The sequence below is a fragment of the Moschus berezovskii genome, chromosome 2 (assembly GCF_049115385.1).
Source record: "Moschus berezovskii isolate FMDL1 chromosome 2, NW_MosBer_1.0, whole genome shotgun sequence".
Lineage (NCBI taxonomy): Eukaryota > Metazoa > Chordata > Mammalia > Artiodactyla > Moschidae > Moschus > Moschus berezovskii.
In genome coordinates this window covers 9,661,831-9,682,820 of record NC_142461.1, presented here as the reverse complement: position 1 = coordinate 9,682,820, position 20,990 = coordinate 9,661,831, and the positions used below count along the sequence as shown (strand labels likewise).

The 20,990-nt window shown below is 45.9% G+C and overlaps 1 pseudogene; it reads left to right on the top strand.

Annotated features, from left to right (window-relative positions):
• The first annotated feature begins 2,893 nt into the window (after positions 1-2,893).
• LOC129538602 (large ribosomal subunit protein eL18 pseudogene) lies at positions 2,894-3,632 on the top strand (annotated as a pseudogene).
• Positions 3,633-20,990: the final 17,358 nt, after the last annotated feature.

Genomic DNA, 20,990 nt, shown 5'->3' with positions numbered 1-20,990 from the left:
TCTTTGCTACCTCCTTAATGTTGGAAAACTCCTTCGTGTCCCTAAACTTGTTTCCTTATCTGTAAAAAGGGAATCATGATTCCAGTCTTTCCAGTATATCCTGAGGACTAGATTTAATTAAATAAACATTTATGGGTATATATTACACGCCAGGCCCTCTTCTTGAGCATGTACTGTAAACCAGTCCCACTCCTAGTGATGAACAGAAGAAAATCTGTGTTCTCGTGGAGTTTACATTTGGCCTGGTGTGATTAGATAAATAATCACAGCTAACATTAACACAGCACTTACTGTGAACCAGGTACTGTTCTAAACACTTCACCTGTAAATGCATTTAATCCTCACGACATCTTTATAAAGTAGGTGCTGTTATTACTCCAGTATATAAATGAAGAAACTGAGAACAGAGAAGTTAAGCATTTCATTTGTTGGGTCCCTCCAAGGTTACACAGCTAGAAAATGGCAGAGCTGAAAGACGACCCTGGTGGTCTGGGCCCAGAGTTCATTCTCTTATTCACTTACTTGGTTACTTCCCTGATGAGGGCCAAACCGGAGGTAACCTGGGCCAGTGTTGGCACCTGTTATTATCATCAGTGTTAGTTATCAGTTGACCAGAGCCAGTTTCTAACGCCCCAGCCCCTGCTGCTCAGGGATAGCGTTGTAATAATTGGACCTACTTAGACTAAAAAATTGTTGTTGTTTATCTGAATTCAGATTTAATTGGGTATCCCATTGATTTGCAGAATCTAGTCATCCTACTCAGGGCTCAGAACAGATTGCACACAGGTGCCGAATATCTTGCTGCAAGCCAGTTTAAATAAGTTAAACTTGGGAAGAGACATTAAGACCCAGAGAATAAGGGCAAAGGACTGGGTGAGGAAAATGAGGTGGATGAGTGGGAGGGGTGTAGGTGAAGGGAAAACTGGAATGATTTTGCCTTCAGTCTGCCCCCTTCCTGGAGCTGCTGGTCTCGTCCTTCCCCTTCTTACACGAAAGGATTCCTTATCAAGTGCATCATCTCAATTTAAGGATCCAATAGTGATTGTGCTTTCCTATGAATATTTCATTTCCTATGTTCTCTGAAAAGTATTGGAGAGGCAGCAGGTCATGATGGAAAAGGGAGCGAGGGTGGGGGAGGGGACAGGGCCACCTGGGCCCTGCCTGGGCGCTTGGGCAGGTCAGCTTGCCATCATTGTAGTAGGGATGTTGTGGTCACTCAGCAGAGAGCTGGAGACACCAAGACACCAATCTATAGCCTACAATGTGCTGATCCCGCTGCAGCCTCAGCTCACAGTTTTCTCCATTTCTCTCCAGGCTCCAGCCACACTGACTTTCCTGCAGTTCCCCTGCCACAGCGCCTTGTTCTTTGTTCTTAAAACTGTCTTCCATCTTCCTCAAGCCAGTTTTCTCCACAATCCCGTCCTCCAGGACATCTTTCTTTGCCTCCCTGTTTTGGACAATGGACACTGCTCCTGAGTGCTCCTCAAGGTATGAAAGTGAAAGTGTTAGTCGCTCAGTCATGTCCAGCTCTCTGAGACCCCATGAACTGTAGCCTACCAGGCTCCACTGTCCATGACGTTCTCCAGGAGAGAATACTGGAGTGGTTTGACATTTCCTTCTCTAGGGAATCTTCCCAACCCAGGGATCAAACGCAGGTCTCTGGCATTGCAAGCAGATTCTCTACTGTCTGAGCCACCAGGGAAGTATACCTCAAGGTATAATTTTGCATTTGTTTTTGTGATTACTTGATTAATATCTGGCTTTCCAATTAGACAGTAAGCTGTGAGAGGGTGGCAATCGGCTCTTCTTGGCTCTTTCTTGTTTTCCTGGCACCTGACACACTGCGAGCCTAAATGATATGTGCAACATCATCTGGCTACAACACAGTAAATCTGGGACTCGGATCCAGGCAGTCAATCTATTCTCAGGCTCTGAAATGCTACACTCTGAGGCGTGGATAAATGCTAGCTATGATTACTATTCATAATAGGATGAAAACAGGCTCTTCTGGGCAGTCAGTTGAGGTGTTTGTTAAATGAATGACTCATAAGTGTGTGCTGGACACAGGTGAGGTTCTTAGTCTGTCCCCTGTGGAAGAGGTTATTCTGGCCTGGAGCAGGGGTCTGAGCTGATAGGGGCTGAGCATCTGGTTTTAGGTCCTTCTCCTGCAGCCTGGCCATGAGCTTGCTATAATGTTCAAGAGTGCAGGTTCTGCATGCTCCCTGCCCCAGGAAGGGAGTCTGTTGTCATTTTTTTGTTGGCCTTTCAGTAGAGGAAGGTCTTGGCACATGTGTCTCCTGGCAGCAGGTGGAATAGCATGCGGGGAACAATCTTAATGGTAGTTACCTTTAACCAGAACTTGGCTCAGCATTTAAATAATCATCATCATCAGCTATGACAGCTTATTTTTTAAATCTGGATAATTAAACATTTAAAAAATATTTTATTTATTTATTTGGCTGTACCAGGTCTTAGCTGTGGTACACGGGGTTTTCGGTCTTCACTGTGGCCTGTGGCATCCAGCTCCCTGACCAGGGATCGAACCCCTGTCCCCTGCATTGGCAGGTGAATTCTTAACCATTGGGAAGTCCCAATGGTGTTATCTCATCTTCCTTTCATGGCATGCCTCTCTACCAGCAATCATATTATATATTTACTGGTTTATTGTTTGTTTCTCCCACTAGGGAAAAAGCTCCATGAGGTAGGACTTGTCTGTTTTGCTTACTGCTACTCGCTGGATATGGCAGCCACGACAAGCCCTCAAAATAGGCTTGTGAATAGAGCCACACCAACCTGGACTCTAACCCCTGCTTGCCTGCTTCCAAGTTGCATGACTGAGAATTTCAGTTAACACATCTGAGTTTGTTTCCACATCTGTAAAATAGGAGTGGTTATGAGTTATCAGGTGAAGTCAGGGAACAAAATACCTGTGTGGTGTCTGGTACATGATCAGTGCTCACTGGAAAGGGTATGTAACAATCATAGACTCTCTCCCTTCTCTCCAAATTCTTGCCCCTGAAAAGTAGGAGGAGGGCAGTAGACTAGGGCCTGGGGGGCTCACTGGGTGAGTTCTCCATTGGTGTGAGATGAAGATGTAAGCAGAGGCTTCAGCTTGAAGGAATTCCTATGACTTGGACCCAAGAGGGTGGTAAAGAAGGAGGCCAGAAGCCAGGACATCTACCTAAGGCTGTTGGTCAAGCTGTACAGCTTTCTGGCCAAATGAACCAACTCCTTTGATCAAGTTGTGCTAAAGAGTTTGTTCATAAGTTACACCAATCAGCCACCTCTGGCCCTTTCCCGGATGATCTGGAAGATGGAATTTCCTGGCCAGGAAGGCAAAACAGCTGTGGTTGTAGGGACTCTAATTGATGCTATGCCTGCCCAGGAGGTATCGAACTGAGGGTGTGTGGGCTGCCCCAGGAGCAGCCACACCCAGGGCATCATCTCCAAGGCCTGGAGCAAGATCCTCAACCTTCAACCAGCTGGCCCTGGACTCTCCCAAGGTCTGTGGTGCTGGCATGCTCTCTGGTCCTGGTGAAGACTGAGAGGTGTACAGGCAAATCCTGCATTCCCAGGGCTAGAAGTTTAAGTGCGCCAGAAACCAATGGGCCAGCTGCTGCTACAAGAACTAACCCCAGATCCTGCCTTGTTAGTGAAAAGATTTTGGATGCTGGAGAAATAAATGTGAGGCCAAAGGCAGTCAGAGAAGAAGAGGCGACATGAAGGCATCCAGATGAGACAGTCCCAGGGCTACTGGAGAATTAGCTAGTGGGGTCCTCCACTGACCTGGAGATGGGGCCAGGGGTGGGAGGGCAGAGAGGGGCCGAAGCTTCTCGATGCTGGTTACAGAGGATGGGAGCTGGCAGGAGAGGGAGACACAGTGGCAGCGAGAGATGAGGATGGAATTGGAGACAATGGGCAGAGAGTAAGCAGGGGGTCATCAACAGATACTAATGGGCAGCTATATGCCAAGCACTGTTCTGGGCACTGAGGACTCAGGGGAGGAAAACACAGAGAGGGCCTCTGCCCGATAGGGGTGGGTAAACTATGAATGGCCTGTGGACCAAATCTGGCCTCTTTTTATGTGCCTGTGAGCTAAGAATGGTTTTTACATCTTTAAAAGACTGAAAAAAAAATGAAAAGGATATTTTATAACGTGTGAAAATTATGTGAAATTCCGATTCCAGGATCCATAAATAAAGTTTTATTGGAGCACAGCCACGCTCCGTTTACGTATGGTCTAGGGCTGCTCCCACACTACAACAGCAGCGTCGAGCAGTCGCAACAGAGACCATATGGCCAAGAAAGCCTAAAATGTTTACTAGCTGTCTCTTCAGGAAAAAAAATTTTTTTTTTTTTTGGTCAACCCCTGCTCTAGGAACTTGCATTCTCTTTGGAGAAATGGTTAAACCAGCAGGTAAGCTAATTTCAGAGCCAGCCGGCATCAGCATTTCCTCACACCCTGCTTCTGCCTCGGCCACCTTCCCCTGGAAGGGAAGTTGTTTCCGCCAGCTGGGATGTAATACAGCAAGAGAGGAACTGGGGTCATTGTGATCAGCCCCCTGCTTCCGGGCCAAGAGGATCAAGCCTTTTCCTGGAAGGAAAAAGTCACTGTCAGTGATTTGTGAAGTCCAGTACCCACTAGATCCCCTTCCCCTATCTCAGATCCTCGATCTAGGAACAATTCCTTTATGACTTTGGAGGAACACCGTCACCTTTGTCATCAAGGCCTGCCACCTGTGTGCAGTGTCTCCTTTACAGAGTCTTCTCTCACACTATCTCCTTGAGCTCTTATGGGATAAGACGTGGCTTGGGGTTACTCTTCCCCCACAGATGAGGAAACTGAGACTTGGAAGGAGGACCTGACTTACCCAGGGTCACACAGGTTGAAACAGCTTGCAGAGCCAGAATTAGAAAGTATGGAATGTCAGCTTTGGAAGGGCCTTTGAAACTGTCTCAGCCAGAGATAGGAAACTGATGGCCTGAGGGAAGAGGCGAATCAGGTAAGGGTGGTGGCCAGTCCTCCATGTGCAAGACGTAAGGCATGCATTGTCTGTGGGGTTTAAAACATTAGTGAAACTGGGTGCGTCAGCTTGTATTATCACCGTGCCCTGGCAATTCTAAACAATGTCCTTGGTGATAAAACCCTCCCTCCTGAAGAGATCTTTATTGGTCTAACTTAAATTATATATATATAGGCTTCAAATTAGTACATTTTATCACCTAACCTTTCATAAATAATGCATTCTACATGGAAGCTAATTTGAAGAATTCCCAGTTACACAACTGGCCCCAACATACACCTTCAGGCGGGAGTGCACAGAGGGTCAGCATCCCTGGAGCTCACATCAGGAGTGTTCATGTCCCTGTGTCCCTCCAGTTATCTACATTTTTAAAGTCTTTATTGAATTTCAGTATTTCTGTTTTATGGTTTGGGTTTTTGCCTGTGAGGCATGTGGGAACTTAGCTGCCCGACCAGGGATCAAACTTGCACCCTCTGCATTGGAAAGCGAAGTCCCAACCACTGGATGCCCACGGAAGTTCACATGACCCTGCATTTAAACAGCAGATTTGAAATCAACAGTGATAGCACAGTGATGGTAAAACAGTAAATTGTTACTGCAGTTCTGTCATTCTCTGTGCAAATCATTCTCTGAACTTCACAAGTTGCCTCTTTCAGAGGCATTGTGTCGTGTGTGTGTATGTCCCTTTTTGTTAAAATAATGTAACCAAAAATTATTAGTCCATTACTTTGTTCCCCTTTGTACTACAATTTTTATTTTAATTTATTAAAAATTTTATTGGTCTGAGTGTATATATGAGGTTCAGTAAAAGCAAGTTTTTACTATTTTTGTTGTTTTTCTGACACTATTGTTTTATTTCATGATTATTATTGAAGATAATCTTGTCATGTTGGCCTTAAAAAAATGACCTATTTCACACACACTACTATATACAAGATGGATAACCAACAAGTACCTACTGTATAGCACAGGGAACTCTACTCAATATTCTGTGATAACCTATATGAGAAAAGAATCTAAAAAAGAATAAATATACATATAACTGAATCACTCTGTGGTACACCTGAAAATAACACAACATTGTAAATCAACTATACTGTAATACAAATTAAAATATTTTTTAAAAATTACCAGAAAATATAAGTTAAAGAAGTTAATGCAAAATAAAATTTGATAACTCGGGGGAAAAAAAGATACATTCTGGGTGTCAAACATACCAAGTTCACCATTGGTCTGAAGACAGAATAGGACCCACAGACAATGACATTGTTATCTTCTCAAACATAATCATCATTATTATTTTATTGGGCCACCTACTTGGTGCCAGGCACTGTTCTAAGGTTTGACGTGTGCCATCCCGTTAATTCTCCCACTCAACAGATATTTATTAAGATCCTACCCATGTATGACGCACCATGGTAGGTGCTGGGGATATGACAATGAACAAAGCCAAATGCTTTCTCTCTCTCACCCTTGAACCACTGGACCTGGAGGTGGAATGGGTGTTCTATATGTGTATCATCATGTTTTAAGAATAAAGCCACGGTGGGAATATAAACTGATATAGCCATGGAGAACAGTATGGAAATTCTTTTTAAAAAACTAGGGAAAAAACTACCATAAGACCCAGCAATCCCATTGGGCATATACCCTAAGGAAATCACAATTCAAAAAGACACATATGGGGCTTCCCTGGTGGTGGCTCAGTGGTATAGAATCTGCCTGCCAATGCAGGGCGGGAGACGTGGATTTAATCCATGGCCCAGGAAGATCCCACATTCTGTGGGACAACTAAGCCTGTGAGCCACGTTACTGAGCCTGCACACTAAGGCCCAGGAAGCTTAGACAAATGCTGAAGCCCAAACGCTCTAGAGCCTGCACTCTGCAACAAGAGAAGCCACCAGAATGAGAAGCCCACGCACTGTTGAGTTTTTTTGGTGGTGCTCCCCCTAAATTCTGCATCCACGATGGTTCCTCATTAACTCCATTCTAGTAACCTCAGCCTAGTCCTGCCCTTGCTCATGTGACCCTTTCAACAATCATGTGAAGTAGGTGCAATAATTACCCCCATTTTACAGATAAGAAAAGTGAGGCACAGAGAAGCTAAATGATTTGCTCAAAGTCATACAATTAATTAAGTGGTAAAGCTGGTGCATGAAGTTCTCTTAAGAGTCCATGCTCTTAATCCTATTTTACATTTTGTTTATATTTACATTTTGTGTAGTCCATATGGGTTGCTAAATATCTCAAATAACTTGAACTTAAATTTTAAATTTAAAATTAAAAATATAGGGAGCCACATTCCACTGCCCCTCTGGTCAGGGAAAGCCCTTGGGACATGAGGCACAGCCAGAAACGCAGCCACCCCCTCACCTGTCACACAACGCACACTGGTGGGGAACCTGGGATTAAACCATTCATAGATGACCTGCTTCTGGGTCGGAGTTTCCTACGTAACACAGCAGCTCCCTTGCTGGGATCTATTGAAAGTCAGAGAGAAGGGTTTGTAAAAAGAAAGTGTATATATATATAAAAAAACACACACACACAGGAAGAAGAAAATTTAAAATAGAACTTTCAGCCTCTTTAAAAGTCAGGCCACCTGGGCTCACAGTCCAGTTTTGTGACCATCAGCAGGCAGCCCCTCTTAGATAAAATAAGCTCGTCAGATTACCACAGTCTCCACCACCCCTTATTGTCCCAATGCCTCGTCCATTTCATTCACTTGCTACCTGACTGCTCCTGGGGGCTTGGATTTGGACCCGAAATGTAGCCATTTCACAAATGGAAGAATCTAAGCCCCAGAGGGGAAGAGGTTTACCCAGTTCACACAGTACTTTCAGCTGGACGCCAAGCCAGGCCTTACACAGCCCTTCAGTGACAAGAGTCACTTGCGACTTTACACCTGATGGGTGCTCAGAAAGAGGGTTTCCAGACAGATCAAGCTAACCCCTATTTCCTGAGCACCTCCCACTTGTCTCCAAGGTGGGCGTTTCCACATCAACATCTCATGGGAATCTCCCAATGACTCTGGCAGGTCAGCCTTGACAACCTCTAGCTTACAGGTGAGAAAAGGGCTCAGAAGCTTGTGACTCTCCCAGGATCTCACTGCAAGTTTGTGGCAGGCCTGTCTGACTTCACTAGCTCTCAACATAGGAACAGAGGAGTCCACCTCCTGCTCCCTCCCAAAGGCCCCCCTCACGCTTTCCCCTGGATTTTCTTAGGCTGAGGCTGGAGTCACGGCTGGTTAAATTTACTCTCTTCCAGAAGCAGGCCGACACAGGGCAGCCTGAGAGTTAAGCTGGAGTTGTCAAAAATACTGATATAGGGACTTTCCTGGTGGTCCAGTGGTTAAGAATCAGCCTTGCAATGAAGGGGACACGGGTTCGCTCTCTGGTCAGGAAACTAAGATCCCACATGTCTCAGAGCAACTAAGCCTGCATGTCGAAACTACTGAGCCTCCACACTTCAGAGTCCTCTCTACCATGCACCGCAACTAGAGACCCTGCATGTCGCAAAGAAGATTGTGCGTGCCACAATGAAGACGGTCAAATAGATAAAGATAAAAAAAAGCCTATATGCCAATCATGTGCTAGATGCTTTTCAGAGTTTTTAGTATTCTCTTCTTTATATTTATCTGTATCCTCTAAAATTTCCACAATGAATAAAATATTTTATCTTCCTGTGCAAGGAATTGCTTGATCTAAGCCTAGAAATGATTCTACTGAAGGTGTGGGGAAACGGGGAGCAATATCCCCAATCTGCAGTTAAGGAAACTGAGGCTTGGAAGGCTGGCCCAAGGTCACACAGCTAGGAAATGACAAAGTCAGGATGCTGTCCAAATCCAAGGCCTGTGCTCTTTACATTCCACTACTCTGTCTATCCCTCCTCCCCCACCGCTTTGTTTTGTAACACCTTGTTCCACAAAGGAGTTCAGGCAATTTATAAAAATACAAAAAAGAGGGAATTCCTTGGCAGTCCAGTAGTTAAGACTCAGCACTTTCACTGGAGCCTGGACCCTGGTCAGGGAACTAAGATCCTGAAGCTGCATGGCTTAGCCAAAAAAATTAAAAACACATAAAAGGAATCAAGCATTTATCTTAACTTCCCTGTACAAACTATTTCAGGAAAATCAAATAATGGATGAGGAAAAGTTATTCTTTATGGAAGAATTCCAGCTAATGAATGCAAAAAGGATGATAGAATTATTAATAGAAAGTCACCATTTTGTAGCACCTAATGAAATAATGGCTCATCAGTGGATGCTAAAAATAACAGATAAAACTTGGGCGGGAACTCTATAATGAAGAGAGTAGGCCAAGGGCCCTGGAACCATGGATGAGTCAATAAAAATATTTCAAGGCAATATTATGTACCACTAGATATGATATGGACATGATATGATGTGACATGGATATGATATGACACATGGACATCACCAGATGGTCAACACCAAAATCAGATTGATTATATTCTTTGCAGCCAAAGGTGGAGAAGCTGTATACAGTCAAAAAACAAGACCGGGAGCTGCCTGTGGCTCAGATCATGAACCCCTTATTGCCAAATTCAGACTTAAATTGAAGACAGTGGGGAAAACCACTACAACATTCAGGTATGACCTAAACCAAATCCCTTATGACTATACAGTGGAAGTGAGAAATAGATTTAAGGGACTAGATCTGATAGACAGAGTACCTGATGAACTATAGACGGAGGTTCGTGACATTGTACGAGAGACGGGAATCAAGACCATCCCCAAGAAAAAGAAATGCCAAAAAGCAAAATGGCTGTCTGAGGAGGCCTTACAAATAGTTGTGAAAAGAAGGGAAGCGAAAAGCAAAGGGGGAAAGGAAAGATATACCCATTTGAATGCAGAGTTCCAAAGAATAGAAAGGAAAGATAAGAAAGCCTTCCTCAGCAATCAATGCAAAGAAATAGAGGAAAACAATAGAATGGGAAAGACTAGAGATCACTTCAAGAAAATTAGAGATAACAAGGGAACATTTCATGCAAAGATGAGCACAGTAAAGGACAGAAATGGTAGGGACCTAACAGAAGCAGGTGATATTAAGAAGAGGTGGCAAGAATACACAGAAGAACTGTACAAAAAAGATCTTCATGACCCAAATAACCACGATGGTGTGATCACTCACCTAGAGCCAGACATTCTGGAATGTGAAGTCAAGTGGGCCTTAGGAAGCATCACTATGAACAAAGCTAGTGGAGGTGATGGAATTCCAGTTGAGCTATTTCAAATCCTGAAAGATGATGCTGTGAAAGTACTGTACTCAATATGCTGGCAAATTTGGAAAACTCATTAGTGGCCACAGGACTGGAAAAGGTCAGTTTTCATTCCAATCCCAAAGAAAGGAACTGCCAAAGAATGCTCAAACTACCGCACAATTATATTCATCTCACACGCTAGTAAAGTAATGCTCAAAATTCTCCAAGCCAGGCTTTAGCAACACATGAACTGTGAACTTCCAGATGTTCAAGCTGGTTTTAGAAAAGGCAGAGGAACCAAAGATCAAATTGCCAACATCTGTTGGATCATCGAAAAAGCAAGAGAGTTCCAGAAAAACATCTACTTCTGCTTTATTGACTATGCCAAAGCCTTTGACTGTGTGGATCACAATAAACTGTGGAAAATTCTGAAAGAGATGGGAATACCAGACCACCTGACCTGCCTCTTGAGAAATCCGTACGCAGGTCAGGAAGCAACAGTTAGAACTGGACATGGAACAACAGACTGGTTCTAAATAGGAAAAGGAGTATGTCAAGGCTGTATATTGTCACCCTACTTATTTAACTTATATGCAGAGTACATTATGAGAAACGCTGGGCTAGAGAAAGCACAAGCTGGAATCAAGATTGCTGGGAGAAACATCAATAACCACAGATATGCAGATGACACCACCCTTATGGCAGAAAGTGAAGAAGAACTAAAGAGCCTCTTGATGAAAGTGAAAGAGGAGAGTGAAAAAGTTGTCTTAAAGCTCAACATTCAGAAAACTAAGATCACGGTATCCGGTCCCATCACTTCATGGCAAATAGATGGGGAAACAGTGGGGGACTTTATTTTTCTGGGCTCCAAAATCACTGCAGATGGTGACTGCCTCCATGAAATGAAGACACTTACTCCTTGGAAGGAAAGTTATGACCAACCTAGATAGCATATTAAAAAGCAGAGACATTACTTTGCCAACAAAGGTCTGTCTAGTCAAGGCTATAGTTTTTCCAGTGGTCATGTATGGATGTGAGAGTTGGACTATAAAGAAAGCTGAGCACCAAAGAACTGATGCTTTTGAACTGTGGTGTTGGAGAGGACTCTTGAGAGTCCCTTGGACAGCAAGGAGATCCAACCAGTCCATCCTAAAGGAGATCAGTCCTGGGTGTTCATTGGAAGGACTGATGGTGAAGCTGAAACTCCAATACTTTGGCCACCTGATGTGAAGAGCTGACTCATTTGAAAAGACCCTGATGCTGGGAAAGATTGAGAGCAGGAGGAGAAGGGGACAACAGAGGATGAGATGGCTGGATGGCATCACCGACTCGATGGACATGAGTTTGAGTGAACTGTGGGAGTTGGTGATAGACAGGGAGGCCTGGCCAGGTGCGGTTCATGGGGTCACGGAGAGTCAGACATGACTGAGTGACTGAACTGAACTGAAAATATGACATAATAACAAGTAGACAACACCATCGCCAATAAGCTATGCTTGCCAAAGACATTAAACCTAATCAAGCTCTGGGGCTTCCCTAGTAGCTCAGACAGTAAAGCATCTGTCTGCAATGCCGGAGACCCAGGTTTGATCCCTGGGTCAGGAAGATCCCCTGGAGAAAGAAATGGCAACCAACTTCAGTATCCTTGCCTGGAAAATCCCATGGACAGAGGAGCCGGGCAGGCTACAGTCCGTGGGGTCGCAAAGAGTTGGACACGACTGAGCGACTAACACACACAATCAAGCTCTAGATCTAACATTCAGTCTACTGGAAATTCAAGAGACAGAAGAACAAGTTAAACTACACTATCAGGAAGCAATCAGCCAAATCTTCTGGGATGTGGGAAGCTTTATAGAACAAATGCCCTGGTTTCCTTTCCAAATAAATATCATGAAAAATGAAAGAAAAGTGAAAACTGTTACAGATGAAAAGTTACTTATGAGATACATCAACCAAGTGAACTATGTGAGCCTTATTTGAGTCCTGATTGAGACAAACTAACTATTAAAGACATCTGAACATGAACTAGGTATTAAAAGGTTTTAAGGAATTTGTATTAATTTTGTTAGGTACCATAGTGGCATTGCTGTTGTGTTTGAAAAAGCCCTGTCTTTTAAAGACATATGCTGAAATAATTCCAGTGAAGTGATATGATGTCTGGGGTGTGGTTTATACTTCAGAGGGAAGGAAAAGTGGGAAGGCAGATGAAACAAGATTGCAAAATGTTGATAATTATTAAGGATGGGTTATAGGTATGCGAAAATTTATTACCTTCTCTCTACTTTCATGTGTTTGAAATCTTCCATAATAAAGGGACTTCCCTGGTGGTCCACTGGTTAAGAATCCACCTTCTAATACAGCGGATGCAGGTTTGATCCCTGGTCGGGGAACTAAGATCCCACATGACTTGGGGCACCTAAGCCTGCACTCCACAACTACAGTGGAGCTGGAATACCACAACTAAGACCTGAGGCAGCCAAAAATAAATAAATAAATGCTGAAATATTCCATGATAAAAAGGTTTTTAAAGGCTAAAAATAAGTAATTAAGAAAATTGGGACAAAGAGAAAATACTGATCCAGCAGTAGAAAAGTTCTGGGACTTTCCTGATGGTCTAGTGATTAAGAATCTGCCCGCCAACAAAGGAGACATAGGTTCGATTCCTGCTCCGGGAAGATTCCACATGCAGTGGCACAGCTAAGCCTGTGTACCGCAACTATCTTGCCCACTCGCCTCTGCAGCAAGAGAAGCCACCGCAATGAGAAGCCCACGCACCGCAACTAGAGAGGCCCCACGAAGCAAAGGCCCAGCGCAGGCAAAAATATGTCAATAATTTTAAACAAACAAAATGTTGATTTTTAAGTTCTGAGTTTCTTAGCAGTCAAAACAAAGATGGAAACAAGAGTCATGATGGCCAAATGTTGAGACAGTCTCGTGCCTGCAGTTTTTTTAACCCTTACTCAATCACATAAGAATGGGCCCTGGACCTGGAACTCTTCCTAACCAGGAGATAAAGAGCCCATGCAACCAGGGCTGGACTTATCACCTTGTGTGTGTGTTTCTTTCCTTGTTTCAGGTGTCATGAGTACCCTTTCATCTCTGCTTAAAGCATGTCGGTCATTTGGCGTCGAGCCAACCCCGTTGCTGTATCTGTCCTTCTCTCAGAGGGGACAAGGTCCTTCCTCTGTGGCACAAAACGATGAATACAGTGAATTCCCTGTGCTGATCACTGCGAGAGATCCCCCGGCAATGAGAGACTGACACCCACTCCTGAAGTTGATCTTGTTCTGTCTTTTCTCTATGTGAGTAAAGCATTGTTCTATCCGGTGCTTGACTGCTTTGGGTCTTCCCCGACTACTCAGATGCCAAAAGGAAATGGGTGGACGTGTTTATAGAGTCTTCCCCTGATAATGATAACTGGTGCGTGGGTACTCTGCTTGACAGCAGGAGATTTCTAAAGCCAGCAAACCAGCACAGTTTCTTGTAACCAAAGAGATTCTGGTGGGGGCAAAATTCCTACTCAATATGGCCTACCAGCAAGGGGCCAGTCATCTGTCCTGATTTGGGCTATCATGAGGGACTTGGGAAAAGCAAGGCCCAACAGGAGGGAAAGAGGTGGAGAGGTGAGCCTTCAAGGATGAGGGGACTGGAGAAGGATACGGGAAAGAGAGGGCGCTCCAGGGGGCGGGTACTGAGGGAGCAAGAGTAGAGAAGCTATCTCATTTTCATAAAAGAAAAAGTAAACAACGCATGCGAACCTGGAGAAAGCTCCCTTCTCACCCAAAAGAAATCGATCCAACTGCAGAAAGCACTGACAGGAAACAAAAAGCTTTGTTACCAAAACTCTCTGGAGGACACTGCAAAGGGATTACGCAGCACAATGCATGGCAAGACCTCTTTTCAGAAGCCTCCCAAATCTCTCTTCCTCAAAGTTCCACTCTATTACAACAGCTCCCCAAGCTCTCCCTTTTTTCTTTTTTACCAAATTCCTGACCACCCAAACTCTGCCAGATGCCTTCCCTTCTCTCAGTAGCAGCTTTTCCTGAGTGGGGCCGGAAGGAAATTCCTCCAGGTCCCTCCACTCTTCTGCTCAGGTCTATTCGTCTCCCTCTGCCCTCCTTACAAAGGCTCTTTAGAACTAAGCCTGGGGAAGAGGAAAAACAGTGCATATTTACATGTGAGTATTTTTGTCTTGTTGCATGTTTTTTTAAAAAAAAAAAGGTTGGAAGGAAAGACACCCAAATGTTAACAGGAAGATGCCAGGAAAGCTTTGGAATCAGATAAAGTTGGGTCCTGGCTCTGCCACTTTCTAGCTGTGTGACCTTGGGCAAGCCTCACTGGAGACATTTCTCCAAACCTCAGATTGCTGTTCCGTGAATGACTTAGCATGGTATCTGGCATACAGTAAGCGTTCCATAAAATGTAGCTTACAAAATAAAGGTGTACGAATATGGTGCTGCCTTTATCCGTATTTCTTGCCTTTTTCAATATTTTACTTACATTTTTTCCAATAAGCACATATTTATAATTTAAAATGAAACAACATGAAGATCATTATAAGCATGAAACTAAATGTTTATCAGAAGATCAAAAGAATTATGGGGTACCCGTATTCTGAAATATTATGAACTCCTTAAAAATGAAGTATCTCTATAAATGACACACACAAAAAATGTCCACAATATACAGCAAGTTCCAAAACTATATGTGGTTTGACCCCTTTATGTAAGCCTCTGTTTTTATACATGTTAAGCAATTATCAGTGAAGATGTTTTTCAGTTTTCAAGTCCATATTTTTGTAAAGTTTAATTAAAAAATATAATATTCATGAATTACTTTTACACAAAAGAGAAACACTGAAGGGGCTTAAAAAACAGGCAGAGAGAGTTTCTAGCTGTGTTTCCCAGGCCCGCAGCAGAGCCGAGCACCAGAAAACAAAAGGACTCTGAGCTCCTGCTAGCCATTAGGCTGGGCAGGAAGAGCTAACAGGGCACCTTATCTTCAGTCCTCCCCGCTAAGTCCTCTTTTGCAACAGAAAGAAGCCAGTTGAAATTGCTCTATTTCTCCCCATGAAGACCCCTCTAATACCTCTGCTAAGGAGAGCAAGGTTTGTTGGAGCCAGGAGGGTAGGGCGAAGAGTGAAGGCCATCGGGCCTGAAGATCTTTCTAGATGTATGTGGCCTGTGTCCCCCAAGACTTCCTCTCTCCCCCCAAATCTCGTTAAAACTGAAGATGAGAGTGGGCTCTGGAGGGACCACAGGGCCTTCCTGGGTTCTCCGGGTGAGGCTCACCCTGCAGCGTGTGGGGGAGGGGGCTGCTGAGCCCTCTCTAAAACTTGGGGCACAAGCCTGAGAACTTCCTGGAATGTGGGGGAAATGGGTGTCTTATCAGCCATCTCTATATAAACCATATGGGGCCCCCTAACAGCCCTCTCTAAACACCATGGCCTACAGATCAAGCCCCAACCAAGATTTCCTGGCTCGTTCCAAGAAACCCTGGTCGGAAAGTGGGCGGGGTTCCTGCTTCTTTCTTCCCCTCGCCCCCCAACCCCAGGCCCTTCCCGCTTTGGGGCCCCAAATCCAGGCCCAAACCATTCACCTCCCAGGTCTAGCCGGCCCCGCGCTCGCTCACTCAAACCAGCGCCAGCGTAGCCCAGCCCCCAGTCCCGCGCCTTCCCCTCCCCACCACCCGCCACCCCGTTTCCGCGTAGTTCGCGCTCCCGGCACCCTGAGCGCTCCTCGCGTACCTCCCCGGCCCGCGGGAACGCTAGCTCGGAGGCCCCGCCCCAGGCCCCGCCCCAAAGTGCCGCCCGAGGCCCCGCCCCCAGGGCCCCGCCCCAAAGTGCTGCCCGAGGCCCCGCCCCCAGGGCCCCGCCCCGGCACGTGCCAGCGCTTGCCCTGTTTGCGTCTCCCCGCGGTCAAGGGGACCCCGCTACAGATAGAGCCCTGGGGATGCTTTCAGCCCTTCAGACTTGCGTTCGGATGGTTAGGAAGGGGATTCGCGGCATTCAGAGAAGCTCGGAGACGATGCAGGCCCGGAAGCGGAAGCCGAGGATGGAGCGGGCCGGAGGACCTCAGAGTCCGAGCCCACGCCCACCTCCGTCCCTCGGGCCCGCGCACTGTGGGAGTTGGGACTGGACGCTTGGTCTGCGTCCGGCGGCCTCGGAGCCTGACTCTGAGCACGAGCTGGCCTGGTACCCGCCAGGTGTGCTGCGCGGGACCCAGCGGGGTAGACCCGGCAGCGTTTATCGGGCGTGGAGGGCGAGTCAAGCGAACCGGGAGTGCCCTGCCTAGTGTCGGGAGTCGAGGGTCCAGTCGGTGGTAATGAAGTGAGGTTAGGCCCGCCGTTCTCACGGCCTGGATGCCGTGACCTGTCCTGGCAAAAGGGTGGGGAGCAGGAGGCCACCCTTTGCGGCTCTGCCTCTGCCAGCGCTTCCCAGGTGGGGCGCGGAGCTCGGCTCTACGCCGCCACCGTGTGGCCCCCGGGAGCAGCGCCTTGCCCGGTTCCTGGAGAGACTCCCCAGGGCCGGGGCGGGAGAACAGGTCCCGAAGCCATCGGGAGGGCCGCCCTTGGGGAGACTGACTTTAGACACCCTGCTCCTCCCGAGCTAGCTTCCAGAAATGGGGTTGAAGTTGCCATGGCGGCGGCGGAGCGGTCATCAGGGCTTCCCCCAGCCGCCGTGGATCCTACTCAGGACGGCATGGGACTCGGGTGTGGACATCCAGTAACCGCCAGCATCTTGTCGCTCACTGAATAAGGAGGTGTGGATGAGAGTGGCCCCTTCCAAAGGCAGCAAATTCTGCAACAACCAGCCAGCTTTTCCTAAGCACGTACTATGTGAAAGGCGTACAAAGACGAATAATTAAGTAGGGAAAGTCATATTCGTTGCTCCCCATACTCACGAAAATAACAGGTTACTTTTGAAGAGGGCTTACTGTATGGTAGACATTTACTGATTACTTTTATATGCATGATGACATTAAATTCTCACCACAATCCTCTAACGGTAGGCACTATTATTCCTATTCAACAGATGAGGAAAAGTTCAGAGAAGTATCTTGCTCAAAGTCACACAGCTAGCTAAGGATCAAATTTCTAAGCCTTGGCTATTTTTTTTTTTTTTTTGGCCAAGCATGGGGCTTGCAGGATCTCAGTTCCCCTACTAGTGACTGACTGCAGCCTCTGCAGTGAAAAACCTAGAATCCTAACCACTAGGCCACCAGGGAACTCCCTTGCCTTTTTTTTTTCAAATAGATTTTATTTTTTTACAGCATTTTACATTCACAGCAAAATCAAGCTAAGATGCAGTGTTTCCCTATGCCTACTGCCCCAGCATATAACCTCCTCCCCCTCTGAACATCTCACACTGAGAATGGTGCATTTGTTACAATTAGTGAACCTACATTGATACATCATTATCACCCAAAGCTCAGACTTTACATTTGATAAGTCTTGGCTTTTAACCGCTATGCCAACCTCCTATCCTGATTGAAGGCCACGTTCCTGAACAGGGATTCAACTGAGACTTTGAAAGGTACATAGAATTTCCAAAGCAGGGGGTAGGAAAGGGGTTTCAGGCAGGAGACTTGTATAGAGAAAGACGTGGAGGGGTTTTTAGGGTATTTGACAAATTTGACTTGACCAAGAGGCTCCAAATCTTAGTTGGTCAATTGAGTATCAACCTCATGAAGTTTGTCCTAAGCAATAATGGCCGTGAAATCATGGGTTTAGTATGAAAGTTTTATTTTGAATACCAGTTGAAATAAATATGTAAGTCTTTGGGCTTCCCAGGTGGCTCAGTGGTAAAGAATCCGCCTGCCAATGCAGGGGACGTGGGTTCTATCTCTGATCTGGAAAGATCCCACGTGCTGCAGAGCAACGAAGTCCATGTGATGCAGCTCTTGAGCCTGTGCTCTAGAGCCCAGGAACCACAGCTGCTGAGCCCACGTGCCACAACTACTGAGATCTGCCCACCCTAGAGCCTGTGCTCCGTGACAAGAAGCCACTGCAATGAGAAGTCTGCACACTGCAGCTAGAGAGTAGCCCCCACTCGCTGCAACTAGAGAAAAGCTCGCACAGCAACGAAGACCCAGCACAGTCAAAAATAAATAAATAAGTAAAAATTAGGGCTTCCAAGGTGGCACTAGTGGTAAAGAACCCGCCTGCCTGCCTGCTGATGCAGGAGACAGAAGAGACTCCGGTTTGATCCCTGGGTCAGGAAGATCCCCTGGAGAAGGAAATGGCAACCCACTCCAGTTTTCTTGCCTGAGAAATCCCATAGACAGAGGACCCTGTAGGGCCAAACCCCATAGGGTCACAAAGAGTCGGACATGACTGAAGTGACTTAGTACGTTAAGAAAATATGTAACTCTGAAAAATATTTGGCCATGTGCCATGAAAATTATCCCCCTCGCCCAATGGTAGCCATGCCCCATTCTGGAAAATACACATAGGGAATTACCAAGGTACCCTGGGGAGGTAGGATGAGGCCACTGTTTGTTGAGCAAGGGTCATCTGTGTCCCAAGTAAGCTGCTTGCTACTGTTCATAATTCTCTGAGCCCTAGACCTACCAGAATGTTCGATCTTATCTTTTCTGGCTGGCAACACTTTGGTGGCTCCCTGCCTTCTTCCAGATGAGGAGTAAATGCCTTAACATAACCTACAAGGTCCTTGGGGATCTTGGGATAAGCCTGCTGGTGGTAAAGAGAGGGAGACAGAAGACAGGAAGGACCCCCTGGAGGAAGTGACATTTGAGCTGAAGTCTGATTTATGGAAGAGAACTAGGTGATGTTGGTGAAGAGCTTTTTAGGTAGCAGAACAGCACGTGCAAATGTTCGAGGCAGAAAGGAACAGTGTGCCTGTGAGCACCGGAAAGAGGCATGAGAGGAAGGGTCAGGGAGAGGAGGTTGCAGGGCCTGACCCCACCTGCAGGCCCTGGAGGCGTCACAAGCATTGTGATCATCGTACTGTGCATGCCTTACGAGGAGCCCTTCAGAGCTTCAAGTAAGGTGACTTCAATTATTCAAATAACAAATAACTGTTTGAACACCTACCTCAAGTGGGGATTTTATAGAACCAGACTCTCGTAGTCCCTGCCACCAGAAAGCTTATATTCTTTTAAAAAACAGAAGTGATACTTGCACGTGGTTCAAAGACATGCCAAATATTGCAAGGTTTTCTGTGAAAACAGAAGGTGGTCTGGTCCACTGCGCTTTTCCCTCATCTCCACGTTCACAGACACATCTATCGACACTTTCAGCTCTCTTAACTGTGTTTTACATTCATCTCCATTATCTCTGATCTTCTCATCTTGCCACTTCTAGATGTTTCACGGTTTTAGGGAGGTTTAAAAAGTTTTTGTTTTTGTTTTTTTGGCTTCACAGCATATGGAATCCTAGTTCCTCGACCAGGGATAGGTCCCATGCCCCCTGCAGTGGGAAGGTAGAGTAAACACTGGACCATCAAGGGAGTCCCTAGATGTTTCCCTTTTAAACACTTGTCTTTTGATTTTCTACTATGGGAGATACAGTTTTAATTTGCTTCCCCATCCCCTGCTCTGTCATACACATAATCCCCACATCTCCAAATTGCCAGCGTAATCTTGGTTAGCTCAGTAATGTGTCCTTTACTATATGTAATCTATGATTATCTTTCCTTTCCTGCACACCTTTTTGTTTCCCCCAGAGTTAGAAATTGTCCTGTTTTGTAACTTGCTTAGTTTGTATGTGTTCCACCCTCCAATGGTTATCTAAATCTCTTCTCAAGAGGTTCCTATGAAGTGTCTGAGGTCAGGGTCTCTGGCAGCAGAGATGGAGACAGATATGTTTACTAGAGATCAACACCTCTGAAGTGGCAGTGGGTGGAAGCGGATGGAGCAGGGAGAAAGGAACTGCACTGAAGCTTGGAAAGCTTCCGCTTGCCTGGCAGGGAGCCCTAGAGTAAGCATGGCCCATCTAAGAGTGTCCTGAAGCCCACTGAAATGGCCAGGCCTTTATGCCTAACTCAGTCCCCGCTATGGGCTGCCCCAGGAAGGATCTGCATTTTCAGTGCAGCTCTCTGCATCAGAGACAGACCCTGAAGGAGCAAATAGCTGGAGGTGGTCTGCTGTCCAAACTCCGCCACAGCGGGGCCTCAAGCCCTTCCTTGAAGAGGGCTCAGGGAGGCGAGCTCCATGACCCAACATCAGGTTTTCTGTCAATTCCGTCTTCTTAAAGGGAACTTTCCTTGGAGTCTACCTTCTGATCCAATATGGAGTGTTGGCCCTTTCTATCTGGTGAACAGTTCTCATTCTGAGCAGGGAAAGATCCAGACTTCGTAGGGTTTCAGGTTTATACAATCTGGGGGCCCTTAAAAAAATAGGTATACAAAGTTAGGTATATTTAATTTGGATTGATAAATCAATAAATTCCTGGAGCTTGAGATCCCTGGAGATTCAGGATGTATTCTTCTGAGCTCTGATTGGACAATCCAGCGGAAATGCTTTCTTCTGTTTGGCTTTTCCTCACCTCCTTAGAGAACACTTACAACCCCATTTCCACCCCAGCACGCCAAAGTCACGGGGAGAGTTGCAGGAATCAGAAGCTTAGGATTCCAAGTGAGCTTCTTTCTGATCCTGGGGTCTTCATGGGCATCTCTCACCTCACTCATCTATTGGATATCCCTGAGACTGCTTCTTTTTTTACCCTTCCTTTCAGTGGAGTACCTGCTCCAACAGTTTCTTAGGAAAGAGAATGTGGGAAAGA